General features: G+C 44.0%; 1 protein-coding gene and 1 long non-coding RNA gene across 4 annotated transcripts in view; one reads left to right on the forward strand and one right to left on the reverse strand.

Moving 5' to 3' along the window:
• LOC124796258 overlaps nucleotides 1–2,584 on the forward strand; it is a 54,051-nt gene extending 51,467 nt beyond the window's left edge. Inside the window, exon 4 of the long non-coding RNA XR_007016733.1 lies at nucleotides 1,847–2,584. This is a non-coding gene — a long non-coding RNA (uncharacterized LOC124796258). The remainder of the gene's footprint in view (nucleotides 1–1,846) is intronic.
• LOC124796256 (ETS-like protein pointed) overlaps nucleotides 1–16,144 on the reverse strand; it is an 820,436-nt gene that overhangs the window by 127,982 nt on the left and 676,310 nt on the right. The window lies entirely within an intron of this gene.

Here is a 16,144-nt window from a genome sequence, read left to right on the forward strand (position 1 = left end):
TTAAATTTCACCTTTTTGTTGAGGAAATGAGTTTTCTAGTGCTGTATGATAAATCTGTATCGTTTATTTTTACAGCATCATCCCTCTGTTTCACATTACAAAACAATGATTTTCGAATAACACCTGAATTAAGCACCAGAGTTTCAATTTTGCTGTAAGTACTGTTTATTTTTAAGTAACAGGCCGGAGGATAGCTATGTAGAACAAAAATGTTCTGTAGGCTACCTAGCGCTTCATATATCACCACTCACTTTCTAGACTGTTCACCGCTTCCAGGTTTTTGGGGAATCTTTTAAGACACTAATCGCATACATGAAGAGAGCGAAGAACCGCCTTATAGGTATGCAACACACCTAACGCACAGGTACCGAAGGTACAACTTTAACTGACCAATGCTACTAGGCCGGCCGGAATGACCGAGCGGTTCTAGGCTCTACATTCCGGAACCGCGCTATCGCTACGGTCGCAGGTTCGAATCCTGGCCTCGGGCATGGATGTGTGTGATGTCCTTAGGTTAGTTAGGTTTAAGTAGTTCTAAGCTCTAGGGGACTGATGACCTCAGAAGTTAAGTCCCATAGTGCTCAGAGCCATTTGAACCAATGCTACTAGGAAACCTACTGTAATCTGAGCTTACTTATGGTAACCCCAGTGCTATCTAAAATTTATGATAATGTTCGCTATATTACGCGTAGCCTCCACTGGAAGGTAATCGGAGACATAACACATTAAAGACCCATTCCTACACACACACACACACACACACACACACACACACACACACACACACAGTAGGTCACTACTACTGGTGGTTACAAGTAGCCAATATAGCACGGTTAACCGATCCAGCTATATCAAGTCACTCCAAAAAAGACCCTTTGGTATGAAACGAAAGACGTGTTCGCACTCTTGAGTCAAAGCTAAGCCTCTAATTTACGTCAATAGTGCTCCGCCAGATGAGCTTTCTTCTCACAACTGGCGAAGGAACCGACTCAAAGCCAGCTTGACTTCTTACTGCGACACGTGTCCGCAACGCCACCAGGCACCATTCAATCTCGTAGCGGGCAGTGGTCATAATGTTTTGTGTCGTCAATATATGTCACCCGCGAACAACTCTCGTTCTATCTGAGATATTAAATGCTAAGGAACAACAATTGAGAGATTATTTAATCTTCCTTCAAAATTGCACCCAGTAGAACCTTGTTCCTCGGTACGTGGTGCAGAGCTAGAAGAATGCCGTGGGGAGATTGGCAAAATTCGACTGTCAACAGAGCTGCCTGGGCCTGTCCTCGTGCTGCCGGCGAATTAGTCACGCCACGCTATCTGCCTTTGTTCCTTCGCAGGTGACGTCAGCGCCGGAGCGGTCGGCGCGCTTGTAGCCAGGTTCGCCGGAGTGCCGCCTTGTTGCAGTTATCTCGTCAAGGAGACCGCCAGTCTACGACTCATTCCACTCAGAGGAGCAACGCCCCCTTCGGAACCAGCCCACGGCGCATGGCCCGTGACCAGCGAGTCCACGTTGCCGAGGATCGCTAGCATATCACGATTCGTGCTCGGACGTAGAAATCGGTTTCCACTTGGAACCCGCGAACTCGACGCCCTTGCGAGTCCAGAAACCAAAGCGATGCCAACGCTTGCGTACAAACCGACAAATACATCTAAGAGTTGTTCCAGCAACGGTGTTGCCTCTCTTCACTGGTTTTTAGCGTTTGTACAAAGGGCGTTACAAAGAGTTTTGCACAGTCGTCTCTAATTTTTTATTTTTTGCAGGAGGACAATGAAATTTTTTGTTAACATACTAGGAACATTCACCTATAAGTTGGTATATAAAAGTATTTTCTTTTATTTACAGGTTCGCCATAATGGACCGTGAAGTAGATGTCAGGTTGCGACAACGGTCAGTGATGGAGTTCCTCTTCAAGACCGGCGATGACTGCCATATCGATTCACAGTAAATTGCTCCCTATTTATGGGGCGGACACGGTGGATCGCAGCAGTATCCAGCGGTGGTTGCAGAGGGTTTAAAGAAGGTGATTTCTCTCTACTGTACAATCCACGATGCGGTAGACCATCGACGGCAGTGAGTGATGTGAATAACGAGACCATTGATCAAATCATCCAAAATGACAAATGTGTGACGACACGGCAGCTTGCTGAAATAACTCGTTTGTCATTGGGTGGTGTGGTATCACTGGTATGGTCACTAGGGTACAGAAAAATCTGTGGACGTTGGGTGCCTAGATTATTGACAAGAGAAATGAAAACGACGAGGAAGAATAAGTCTGAGGGTCTCATGAAGACTTTTACTGAAGAGTGGAAAAGTGTTTTGAAGGCGTCATCACCCAGGATGAAACATGGTTGTTTTTGTCCGAACCTGAGAGCAAAGCCCAATCCATGGAGTGGTGTCATCCGGGTTCCCCTCGGAAGAAAAGACCAAGACTTTCACGAACAGCAGGACGAAAGGTGATGGCCCCCGTCTTCTGGGATCAGTGTGATATTTTCATTGAATTTTTGGAACCTGGCTCCACAATTAACCGGGACCGTTACTGTTCGTCGTTGGACAAGCTGCGACGTGCCATCAAGACCCACAGACCACAGCTTAAGGATCAGCTCATCAGACTACACCATGACAATGCCAAACCACATACAGCCCTTCTGACGAAGGAGAAAATCAGGAAAATGGGTTGGAAAATTTTTCCTCATCCTCCCTACAGTCCGGACTTGGCTCCGTCTGATTTTTACCTCTTTGGTAGTCTGTAGGCCCACCTGCGCGGTAAAACATTTCATAGTGAGAAATACCTTATTTCCTGTGTCAAGCGATGGTGTAAAAGTCATTTCCCAGAATTATACCAAAGTGCATTTACATAATGGAAAGAACGTTAGGCCAGATGCGTCACAGCCGATGGAGGCTACATTGGGTAGGCTCAATCTCTAGCTAAATGTTCCTAGTATGTTAAAAAAATATCATTCTCCTCCTGCAGAAAATAAAAAAATTAGAGACGACTGTGCAAAACATTTTTAACGCCCTTTGTATAATATAGTGAGTGCCAGCCTACACTTCTTTTACACTAACAATGTACTTGAATGCAACAGCTGCCTGAAAGTATAACGAGAGCTACAGCCGAGGAGCATCCCACTACAGAGCAACGGAGGTATCTAGGAAATCAAAATATGAAAAATGTCTAACTACTATCTAACTCCGATGGACGAAGACGATGAAGCACACGAGAAGACAAAAATATTTCAGTATCTTGCGTCAATCACTTTGTATGACAGTGTCAACACAACGTGAACGGATCAGCGATGGTTAATAGTTTTCGGGTACATAAAATTTTAATGGAAAAAACCATGGGACTGTTGGTGAACTGTCGTGCGGCGTCGTCGACGTCGTCGTCGTCTCCTCCTCTTCCTCCTCCTCCGGTCCATACTTTTGGCTCTATCTCCACTTGACGTCATCTAGTGCGCTGTAAGAGAGGAGACCCACTATCTTGAGATATGCGTGGAGGGTGGGTATCTAGCTAATTTAGTACGTTTACAACAAAGAAAACCAGTGTTCCACTATCTTTCTTCATTTGTTCGAAATACCTGCCGATATGTCGTAGACGGCTCAACCTCTCAATGATACTTAACACTCCGTAGAGTCTACGAATTTCGTCATTTGTCACCCGATCATGAAGTGTCAGACCAGATGTCTACCTAAGCACTTTTGTTCACTAAGTCATTGCTTTACTTCTTTTGTTGCGGTAAGTAGAGCAGCAACTTGCTGTTGTGCTGAACAGTAGTGTGTGAAGCGGAAGACTGGGCGGTGATGACAAAATCTGGACAAGCTCTTCTCAATGAAAGTGCGAACGCTTGGAACCGTACGCCCGTCATATAACGAAAGTACTGGTATATCAACGAGCAAAAGGGAACTGTGGGTAACAGTGTTGCTGCTGTTGGAAACGAAAGATAAACCGAGACTGTGTTAGGTCATACACATTGTGGAGGTTCATTTTTCAGTACAGCACTGCGAATCAAATTAAGCAGATATCGTTATAGTGTGTAGGTTGAACGAGTGATGGGGACGCTCATTTCGATCTCACTCTGTGCCAAGGGCGTACACAGTATCAGTATTAGACACTCATTAGTAGCAAGTGTACCCAGAGCCATTTGCCGTGAAAACTCCAAAGTATTTCGTCAGTCACCGCGAAAGCAACATGAGCTGCTCCTCCACCCCCCACTCCTACTCGATCCTGACAACGTGCTTGCCTTGTTTGTATACGGAATATCAGTCAAGTGACAGTAGCGCAACGGGACGGAGATTTCCTGGTAAACAGAAATCATTGCTCCAGCCTGCACTTTCACTCACTTCTAATACCTGCACGGACTGGATTGGATAGTTGCGAATACGCACCCCCACGTGGTGAGCGCAGAGTGAGCTGAATCCTCGAAGAGGATGATAAACGCTTAGACCGCTCTTGCGGCTCCAGCCTGAAGGCGACAGACACGCAAGAACCCAGATGTGTTCGCGAGCTGACAAGCATGGGCGGCTCAGGGTTTTTGATGTCTGCCGGGTCGAGGGAGCAAACAGCGCCGGCCGGAGACTTCTCGGAAGTGTCGTATCTGGCAGGTACGCGGCGGGGCGCTCTCCCACTGTCCCATACCCCAGGTCACGCCGGCCTTCTTTCAGCGGCGACGCCTTTCGTCCACTACACTACGACACAGCGTTTGGAGAATAACGCGGCACTGGCATTCACAGACTATGCGGCTGGCACTAGCTGTCGACAGCGAATGTGCGTCTGCGACTGTCCTGTAGAAATCCAAGTGTCACACACGGACAGACAGAACTCTTAACACTGTCTTCTATGTTGAATGCTGCTTTCATTTGAGGGTCAGATACAGTAGGGTAGAAGTAAGAACACTTCATGCACGTCATTTCCCAAGTAGAGATCGCGGAGAAATTGGAAAAGGAAATTAAATTACAGGGAGAGGAAGGCGAAACTCTCAGGTCTGCCGATGACATTGTACTTACGTCGTAAACGGAAGTTGAAAGGAATGGATATTGGTCTCCAAAACCGGATATAATATGATCATCATCAAGGGTAACGGAATGATAGCAAATTAAACCAGGCTATACTGCGGGAACTGGATTAGGAAATCAGACACTAGACCAGTTCTGCTGTTTGGGTACCAAAATAATTGATTGTGACTGAGGTAGAGGGCATTTAAACGCACACTGGCAATAGCACGTGGAGTATTCCTGAAAAAGAGAATTTTATTAATGTCAAATATAAGGCAACTATCTGAAGTTTAGCCTTGGACGGTAGTGAAACGTGAACGATAAACAGTTTATGGAAGAACAGAATAAAAGGAATGTAGTGGATATTTCAGTCTGGCTTTATCGTTGGCGCGTGAGATCGCAAATGAGTGTACTGTATCAGCTCAGTTTTCTTGATATTGATGACAGACAGGGACCACCACACACGTCTATAGGGAAATTCAATATGTTAGCTAAATTTCGTACACAGCAACATATCATGCAATCTACACCGAACGCAAAAATTACAGCGACCTCTATTTTTCATTGCAATTTATTTCGAATTTCGCGGTGTCTTATTTAAGTGCAAATATCGCAGTAACTATGGCCATTAACGAAACGATGGTCTCGTCATCATGAAGCTGACATATAAAGCTGTAACTAATGCAAAAAATGGTTTTTTACCGGATAGTGTCTGTAAAATCGTTTGAGATAGGCTGCAGGGCGTGCGCCTCGACTCTGTCATCGCAGCGTTTCACCGACTGGCCGATAGAGGGAAATACTGTCGGCCTCCCTTTCCGAACAAATTGTATGAACTTGTGCAACGCATTCGACGTAAACCGGTCACTGCGCATCAGCAAACTTATCCTTCAAGTGTTTCGAAGCGCACCGTTTAGCGCACGTTGTTGCACACGGGGACTCGTAGCATACGATCTGTGTATGTTCTCATGCTGAACCAACCAAATCCTCAATTATGATTGCAGTAGGCGCGAAATCATTGAGATGAGACCGTGAATCGATGGAAATGTGTTACCTGATCGACCAGATCACGTTTCGTGTTACAGCAGGTCGGTGGCCGTGTCAGGATACGCCGTCATCCAGCCGAACAACTCCTTGAAACACCCACTGCATTAAGGTCGCAGGCCAGTTCGTGCATTATTATGCTAAGGGGGTCATTAGTCTGGGCTTCCACCTGATCTGTGGTCGTAATCGAAGACACCATGACAGCTGTGGACAGCATTACCATTGTTGCAGACCACATGCATATCTTCCCACTCCATATCTTCCCACTCCATATCTTCCCAGTCCATATCTTCCCAGTCCATATCTTCCCAGTCCATATCTTCCCAGTCCATATCTTCCCAGTCAGCGATGGCTCTTCCAACAGGATAACTGTCCGTGTCACATGATCAGAATCGTGCTACAGTGTTTTGAGGACGATGATAGTGAATTCACATTGAGATCTAGACCACCAAATTCTCCTGGCCTCAGTCTGATGGGAACACATCTGGGACGCTGTGTGCGTGAATTGCGTGATCTCTGCATGGACATCTGATGCCATACCAACAGAAACCTACCAAGGACGTGTGTAATCCATGTCACGCAGAATCGCTGCTGTAATGCGTTTTATAGGTGGACCAAACTTTATCATGCAAGTTCTCATAATATTTTGGCTCGTCAGTGTACGAGACATGTGAGAAAAGTACCGAAACTAATTTTTTATCTACCAAAGCTTTCATTTTTTTTTTCAAACAACATTGTCGCCTTCAAAGTAGTTCCTTGTAGCAGTTATACAGCGGCGGAATCGTTGTTCTCAGCCTTGGAATCAGCGCTGAAAGGCTTCAACCGGTAGGGCCTGGCCTTTTACGTGTCGGTTACATTCTGTTGAATGTTCTCTAGAGTACCACAATGACGTCCATTTAAGACATTTTTTAATTTCGGGGAAAAATCTTTCAGACCAGATGAATAGGGAGGTGGGGGGGGGGGGGAGGGGGGCGGGGGGCTTTGGACCCACAGGACCACCTTTTGAGGTCAAAAATTCCGTGGTGGAAGTGTCAGTATGTCATGGGACGTTGTCATGATGCAGCATCCATTTGTCTACAATGTCCAGTCTCACTCGATTCACCCTTTTCCTTGGCTTTTCAAGGAAGTCTTTATGAAACACTCGGTTGACAGTTTGTCCTATAGGAACAATCTCTCACGTACCCTTTCGACGTTCTCCCTGAGTGAGGTCCACGTTCAACGTGCCCTCGACCTTCGAAAAATGATTTGAGCCAGCGAAAAACTTGTGCTGTTGTTACAAGATGTTCCCCACAAGCCTGTTTCAACTTTTCGAAGGTCACACTCTTGGATACCCCAAGTTAAATACAAAACTTGATGGCATAATGTTGCTCTAAATTCCGCTATTTCAGTTCCATAAAAAAACAAATTCACTGATGGCGCTCTCAAAAATCACGTGATGGCTGTACGGAGCTGGAACTCCTACTGAGCGTCTGGACGGGATGAAGACACCGGTGTACGTAAGTGGCACTACGCAGCGTTACCAGATCGCTCGCAGCGTTCTCGGTCTTAATACTTTTCTCACATATGTAGTATTTTGTGAACTATGCGTTGCACAGCAGTTAGAAATCTGATAAAGATTTCTGGATGGCGGTAAATGACAAACGGTGGAACAGTTTACAAGATGCGAAGAAATGGTTGGTTCAAATGGCTCTGAGCACTATGGGACTCAACTGCTGAGGTCATTAGTCCCCTAGAACTTAGAACTAGTTAAACCTAACTAACCTAAGGACATCACAAACATCCATGCTCGAGGCAGGATTCGAACCTGCGACCGTAGCGGCCTTGCGGTTCCAGACTGCAGCGCCTTTAACCGCACGGCCACTTCGGCCGGCGACGCGAAGAAATGCCCTGAAGATTTCTGTTAAGGATGTGTAATGTTTCGTCGTATTCCTGTGTAGTAATTATGAATATTTTCGTCCACCTTACGAGCAACACAAATTACAGATTTGTTACACGATATCGAGATTATTGCTACATCCTGTCTTAAACAACAAATCAAGTTTTTAAAAAAGGAGAATAAAGTCCTGTCGTTTACAATATTGACACAAACGATTACTGATCATTGATACTGAATTTACCAGCTATAACACTGAAATTTATAAGACCTAAGTTGATTTTTCAGCATAGGATTACACAGCCAAACGGTTGCATGTAACTAGTAGGTATATTACCTAGGTTTCGACACCTATTTGGGGGGGGGGGGGAAGGGGGGTCTTCATCAGAATGAAATTATGATAAATCGTAAAATGAAACGTTCTAGCCTTTACCACGTGTGCCCAGCTGGGAACGACGTCAGACCTAAGTAAATACACAAGGAAGTCATAACTAATACACCATTAGGTTTCCATTAGTTACGCACAAATTATCAACTTTTATTTCTCAGCCCCAAAGAGCTGAGAACGACTTTCCAAATGTTTCCAATGAGACTGGACACGTTGTGTATCGATCTTGATACTAGTACACCGATGTGTGGAAGCCATTTTTTTTCCCTGGGAAGCGAAAGGGGGGAGAGCGGGGAGGGAAAGGGAAGAGCTAGAGGGAAAGTGAGGATAAAATACCGCGAAGGAGGTTGACACTCGTATAGATCTACACAGAGTTACAGCGAACAGCAGCAACCTTTGTGGTGGGCAGTAGTGACGCCATAATTGGACGCGTCACCGGGGCAACCGGCTTCTGGTTTCACCGGTCGCTTGCGACACACAAAAGTGGCCCTGGCCCTGGGGATGATCCTCTTTGACGGACGCCGGCCGTGAAATATTTCTGGCCGTGCATTCCTCTTTCGCTGCAGCCGCCTTTGACTGGGCCCGACGAGAGCGCTGGACCGCACCACTGCCCGCCGTGGCGACGACTGCACGCGCCGTCGTTCCGACAATGCAGGTGCCCGCAAAACGAACAGATCGCGCCGGCACGTGGACGGCCTTTTTTGTTTTAAAAAGCTGGAAACTCCAACAGGCGTAAGCACTCAAGTCTTCTCTGACACAGCACATAGGCAGGCAAATATCGGGATGAAATTTTCACACATCGATTAATCGTGAAGCGCTTTGTGTTTTTTCAACTGTAACTGGAATAACATGAAGCACCAAAGCTATTACGCTTCCAAATTCTTTTCTACCTGTGCTGGCAAATGTACCCTATGCAGGACACATATAAAGGAATTGCATTTTATCAGTTCAATCATTTAGCACAACGATTCACAGAAAATAATCCGTTGAATCTATAAATCGTCTTTACTACGGTAAAATTGTAATTTATCACGTTCCATGCGCTATGTCCAAGCAAAAAATTCATCCATCCACGTTCTGTCACAAATGAAGTTAAAACCTTGGTATTATTTTATCTTTTATTTGCAATTTCAGTGACATAAGAGATACTGCAGATATGGAAATTTTTCGCTAGCATAGTAATGGACTACGGAAAGTATTTAAAATCACTCAAAACAAACGAGAAGGTAGCAAGAACGAATATCATGAGGGTTCACTTTTGTTTATTCGTACTTTTATTTGGTCTAATTTAAATATTGATAATGTATTAAAATCCGTGTGTCACACACAATGTATACCCTAATAACAACATTACCATAACTTATATTTGGTTAAACTAAAGACTCGCAGGAGCAGTCCTAGAGGTACGTAAGTTAGGCAAATAGGGAAATAAAGAGGATAGTTTGTAAGGGACGTGAACAGGGGGCTATATTATACCATAGTTCCAGTTGATGATAGAAACAAGAACGAGTTATGAGGTATATGTTAAAAAGTAATGTGATACATTACTAACATCGTCAGCTTCAAGAACACACTATTTTAATTATAACTATTGATATTTCCTTGCTTTCATCTTTACAGTCAAGACACCTAGAAAATATTAGAACTGACACACAACTGTTACTATACTTCTAACAGGCCCTCGATGTAAAGATGTAACGGTCACTTCTTGACAAACTTAGTACAGGTAATAAATGCTACGCGCAGTTAGAAGCTCGTCTCAAAAAAATCCATTGGTTTTGGTAACCTCGTCATCACCCTAAATGAAATCAAAGATCAGTCACATCTGGGAAGTCTATACGTCGCTAAACATTTATAATTGCGTTACACTTGATAATCACACTCAGTTATAGAAGACATTCCGATGTGAAGTGGCTTCCGTTAATGATTTTATTATGCTTGACATTCTTCTCACTTACTGTACTATTATTATTCCTTAAGTTTTGCTTAACAAATGTTCTGTTGCAGTGTCAGGTTAGATTCTAAAATTTTATCAACTACCTTCACTACCTAATGTTCGTGCTTGCGCAAGATGTCCTGGACTCTCACAATTATTCTCAGAGACCACGAACGCAGAATAGTGTAAGTGAACTATGGAAAGAACGACAATGTAAAACTGAAGTTATGATACAGATTTCCTGTTTTTTCTTTTCCCAAACCACCATAGAATGTGAAAGATCATGGGTGATTTTTTCTCTGAAATCTGACTTCCCCTCTCTCCACCATTCCTCCTCTTATCTCAAGTTTAGTACTCTGAGATTAAACACGTTACTGTCAAAAAATATTAAATGCATGACTAATCACGAGCTTCATTTCGCTTCTACAAAACGTATTTTCCATCAACAACCGTAGCCAGTACTGACATCATCTTCCCTGAAACAAGGAAATATACACAATTAGTTCCTGTATTTTATTTTATAATCTCATCGCATGACAGGCATGACTTCGCGAATATCAGTTCTCCTCGGTCGCGGCGTGGCTTCAGAAAACTTGAACAGGTGGTTACGACATCGCCAAGGGCGCCCGCACCACATTCCACAAAACTTGGCGCATACAGGTAGGCACAAAATAAAATTCTAGCGGGCCGAAGGAACACCATCATTCTGAGTGGCCAACTCATTTGTTTTACATTTTATTTGCTCCGTTCTACGGAAAGCATGACCAGATGGTTGGTCGAAAGCAGCATTTGTCGTGGTTGAGAAGGGCAAGGCGACGACTGGATATAGCACTCAGTAAAGTCTGATGTTTCACCGTATTCCGTATCTACTGGACTCAGTCTGTCTCATATGAAGGCTTGCCTTCTGAACATGACAATCGGATTTGTTGTGCAAAAGCTATACAATATGCAGCTAATGGCGATTAGTTTATCGTCAGATCAATGTTACCAATTATGACTATCGCGATACGCGAGGAACGAATAATTATAACACGTACAGTAGATGTGCGCGATAATTATGATTGTATGTCACAAAGGTCTGGAAGCGAAGCGACAAACTTTTCCTGGTCGACTGACTTTAGTAATTCTATGGAAAATGCGAGAGAAACAAACGAACGTTTGCAAATTTGAAAATGTGAAATATCGGCAATATTAGGTGACAGGCAGGGACTGCCACTGCTAAGTACGTTAGAAATCCTACATGTTATACATCTTAGTGTAACTGCCACGTCGAAAATTCACTATCGTCGGTAATATTGTCTAGGTACGAAATGACGTTCCAAACATTAGCCCACTGTCTAAAAAGACACTTCAAATGTTCAACAGGGTTCGATGGACAAGAAAAAATGAAATAATGGTGTCTCATATCATCCTGATACAAATATTGCAGGTTAATTCAAAAGTAATGCCAAATCATTACACTGACACATTACAATTACTGGCACAGATGAAAATTTGCACTTTTACACAAGAAAGTACGTACCGTGTATTATTTGGTGGATTTTTATTTAAATCGAGCGTCTCGCCCCACATTCATTTAATTCTTTTGCGAACGTGAAATGCGTATAAAATTTTATTACGCAGTTGCCTACGAAAAAGGGTATTCAAATCTGTATTTCATCATTGTTATTTACTATTTTCGTAGATTTTGCTGTGTGCGTTGTCCTTAGCGTAAGTAGCCTAGGGACTGATGACCTCAGCAGTTCATTCCCATAGGAACTTACCACAAATTTCCAACATATTTCGCACGAAAGCCAGAATTGCGGAATAAGAAGGAAGTTGTTTTTACCACAGTAACGTAAGTCATTCACAGCACCATGAGAATTTTTAAGTCGCTTTGCACTGTATTCAGTATTCGCCGGATACAGCCGCTAAGAATAATGAATTGTTCAAAGGAATCTACAATGGGCGAAACTGCTACTGGAAGGTAGAATAGAAAGCTATACTTCGATCAATTTTTCTGTGATGTACGATGCTTGGTACACAAATCATATAAACGCTCATTGCGTATATTATGAAATACATTTCATCTTGTTAAAAAGCAAAAGAACTGCCTACCACATATTGTAAAATTTGGAAAGTTCTCGAATTATCTAACGTCATCAATCCAAGTTACTGATAGTTCAGAATCATGGAAATAGTTGCTCCACGTATTCCTCTCGAACGACAAGGACCAAATGAGGAACGGGAGGGGGGGGGGGGGGGGAGGGAAGTGGAATCAGACGAACGAGTATGAGCCATGTAGGTCTGGTGGTGTGCAGGGACATACACACTTCATATACCATTAAGGTGTGTGTGTGTGGGTGTGTGTGTGTGTGTGTGTGTGTGTGTGTGTGTGTGTGAGAGAGAGAGAGAGAGAGAGAGAGAGAGAGAGAGAGACGGTCCCCTCATTGAGTGATGGCAACCCATTGAGGAGAGCGCCCCTCTTCAGGGAGAAGTGTCAACAGCGGCGGTCGTGTTTAATGTTTGCTCAGGGCGAACGGTATTTGCCGATCTCAGTCAACACCGTTCACGCACGCGACTCTACCTGTCGGCTGAGTGACAGTGCCGGGGCGGGCCTCGCCACACAACAGACGCGCGGTTTCAGAGTCCGTCGCCAGGTGTTTCAGTGGGAGGAGCTAGCGGCAGGAACAGCAATTAGCACTCACCTACATTTTCATGTTAACTCTGAGAATCGTTGTACAAAGTGTATCTTCCACGAGATAGTTCGCGGAACGAGTGAGCCATACTAAAATAAGCCTCAACTTGTCTTGAGGATAACTACTGTATTATTCATAACAAGGGCAGTCACAGCTCTTGAAATTCATGATAATGAACTTCAATAAAACGGCAAACAACTGTTAATTGATGACTATCCACATGACCGGTTTCACTGCTTTATAGCAGCCTCTTCAACTGGTAAGCGTTATCACTTCTACTAGCACACGGAGACGTAGTCACCGGAATCCAGCCCACCGTTCGCCCCCAATGCTCTGCCGATTATTATTAGTTGACTACTTCCCCTCATGGGCTGGATTCCGGTGACTATGAACGTTTGGGCTGTCTCCTTGTGCTAATGTAGGCGATACTAATTATCAGCTGAAGAGGTTGCTTTAAAGCAGCGAAACCGGTCGTGAAGATAATCATCAATTAATAGTTGTTTGCCGTTTTTTTCACGTTCAATTTGACATACTGCTAGATTGCTAAGAAGGATGGGCGGGAGGAGGAAGACGGGGCGGGGGAAGGAAGTGCGCAGTATTCGTAGACTCCTTTAAAAATACTAATTGTTGTAACCAGTCAGATTTATTACATTCAGCTTCCCACTGCACGCCCTCCATCATCACGCAGACTTTTGTCAAGTAGTATGGTATTGTACGACAGTGGGTAACCTTTGGAACTGTGTAACTGCATAACACGAAAGAAGAATTACTTTGGTGAAAAGCTAAGTTACGTGGATCGCTTGATTACATAGGTGAACAGTAAAATAAAAACGAGCCTCTGACCACTAAAAGGTGTTTATATTAAAATGACTGTTCAAGCAATGTAATCAAAACATCCACATGACATTGAACTTTGCACTAAAACTGTATTTCTTGTTTGTCTTCTGCCGCCAGGCAGTGCAACAGTTTACCCAAAAGTCGCACTTGGCAATGCATCGATGTCGTATTAACTAACGTGATATACCTGATGAAGGAATAAGTGTAACACATTAAATGTAACACATTAAATGTCACTCTTTACAGCAATTTTGAATTGCTACTCGTAACGGTGCTCAAACAAAAATTTTCCTAGACTCTCCCGGAAATATTCATCCTTTAAATGTTTAGACAGATTTCCGCAAGATGCTCACCGTCCTCCTCCTATCGTCTAGGCTGTTCACATTCTTGTACATTCTCGAGACATTTATCGAGTCATACAAACCCATTCCTATCGTAATGCTCCTTACTGTGTGGCACCGAAACACGAGTATTTAAATGCCAAATGGTATTCACCAATATCTCCACTGCGGTGAGCTGGAAACATTCAGCTGCACGGTCCTCGTGATTCTACAGTGATTGGTATAGTTTCGAGTACATCCAGATACTTCAGCTAATATAGAAAGGTCAAGAAATCTGGAACCAGAGGACATCATCATGGACGTTAAATGAGCACTGTAAGTCACCGCTCCTGATACAAGTGAGACCTTGAAGCGTAGATTATGTTATGGAGAAGCAGCAACAATTATAGTGTTAAGTGTGCAAATTATAAAATCGTCGTCTGTTAATGGAACATAAACATTAAAATAATACGGGATACTATTTCGTGATCGAATGAATTTCTTGAAGAAATACAACATTTCTCCGCAGAGGATGTTGTTCAGGGGAGGAAGGGGTCAGGTGGGCGTGGGTGTTGTTTCTGTGAAGATCCGATGCACACCCAGGCTCGCAGTTGCATCAGACCTTCATAGTAGCTGCAACCCCCGTCCCCGCAGTCCCCTCCCCCTTGTCCTTCGCAAATGAGGACTGAACGTCAGGCTGCTCCAACTTAGTCACATAAGTACGGCATAATATCCCATAACATTTTAGTAAGCGAGACTTTTCCCGCTGCGAAAGTCTGTATTTTATTACTTTCACGCTCAACTCTATGATTATTGTCGCCTTCCCGACCATAACCTACGCCTCACTTCTCACTTGCACCAAAACCTATTACTTACAGGAATTGCTTAAGTTCGATGCTATGCACTTCCATTTCCTGGCCATCCACTGAGCAGCATAGCCTTGCAATAAAATGATACGCTGTTATTATATTAGCAACCAGAAGCAGCGAATTGGACAGAGAAATGTGTCATATTGCACTCAGAAAGGACTGCTGTTTCCACAGTGGGCGTCATTCGTATAGACTAGACCGGGAGAGAGAGAGAGGTGTGGAACACTTCACTCGCGACGTTCGTTTGCAGAGAGGAGCCGCGACGAGGATGCTCCGGTAGCCCAGTTGAGGCGCCAAACAATACAGAGCTCGCGAGTTTCGCAACGCACCTTCTTAATTAGGCGAAAGTGGCGTAATTGCGAGAGCGTCAAGCTGCATGCGCTCGCTTTCGGGACTGCGCCCGTGCCTCTCCCGTGACGTCACAGCTTCTGAACACACACTGCGGTTCAGCGGGCGCGCGCGCGCTCGCTTTTTACGTAAAAGTGGAACAGTCATCCGTATAACACCATAGTTTACGAACAATTTCTTCATACTGACGGATCAATACCCGGTATGTTGCCTGTCCCCCTTTTTTAGAGGCACAAACTTCTTTTATCGTGACGTTACACAATATCTAGTATTTGTTTGAGATTTCTGCAGCAGTTGTCCCTGGTTATCGAAAAGAGTGGCTACGCAGCTGCATATATCCTCCGAAAGCTACTGTATAGTCGGAGATTAGCTCGTACCTATATAAGTGAACACTTGTCCTATCCCATTCGCGTAAAAAGTGAGGAGAAAATGCGTGTATACATGCTGAGTTTTCTCTTATCTTATTCTTCTGGCCCCTGTGCGAGATATACGATGGTTGCGAGCTACTGGTCGCATAGTCTTTTTCGAACGCAGGTTCTGTAAATTAACGGGATAGAGTTTCGCTATAATTACTTTCCAATTCTTCCAAAAGTTCCCCGTGCATTTTAATTAAACTTTTGTATGGGCTGTACCGGTCTGTTACGATGATATCAATGCGTCTCTGTATTCGTTCGCTGTCTGTTTTTATGCCTACTCCAAACACCGAGGTAATACTCTTTCGCTCATTATTTGTTTAATGTGTCAGTATGGATTCATTCGTCTCTAAATTGTTTCTCTTGCGTCTTCTTAGCATTTTCGCCACACTGGTTACGTTGTATGAAGCCCACAAGAAACGTCAACACCATTAACTCCTCTATGATA

This window comes from Schistocerca piceifrons, chromosome 4, assembly GCF_021461385.2.
Source record: "Schistocerca piceifrons isolate TAMUIC-IGC-003096 chromosome 4, iqSchPice1.1, whole genome shotgun sequence".
NCBI classification, from domain to species: domain Eukaryota; kingdom Metazoa; phylum Arthropoda; class Insecta; order Orthoptera; family Acrididae; genus Schistocerca; species Schistocerca piceifrons.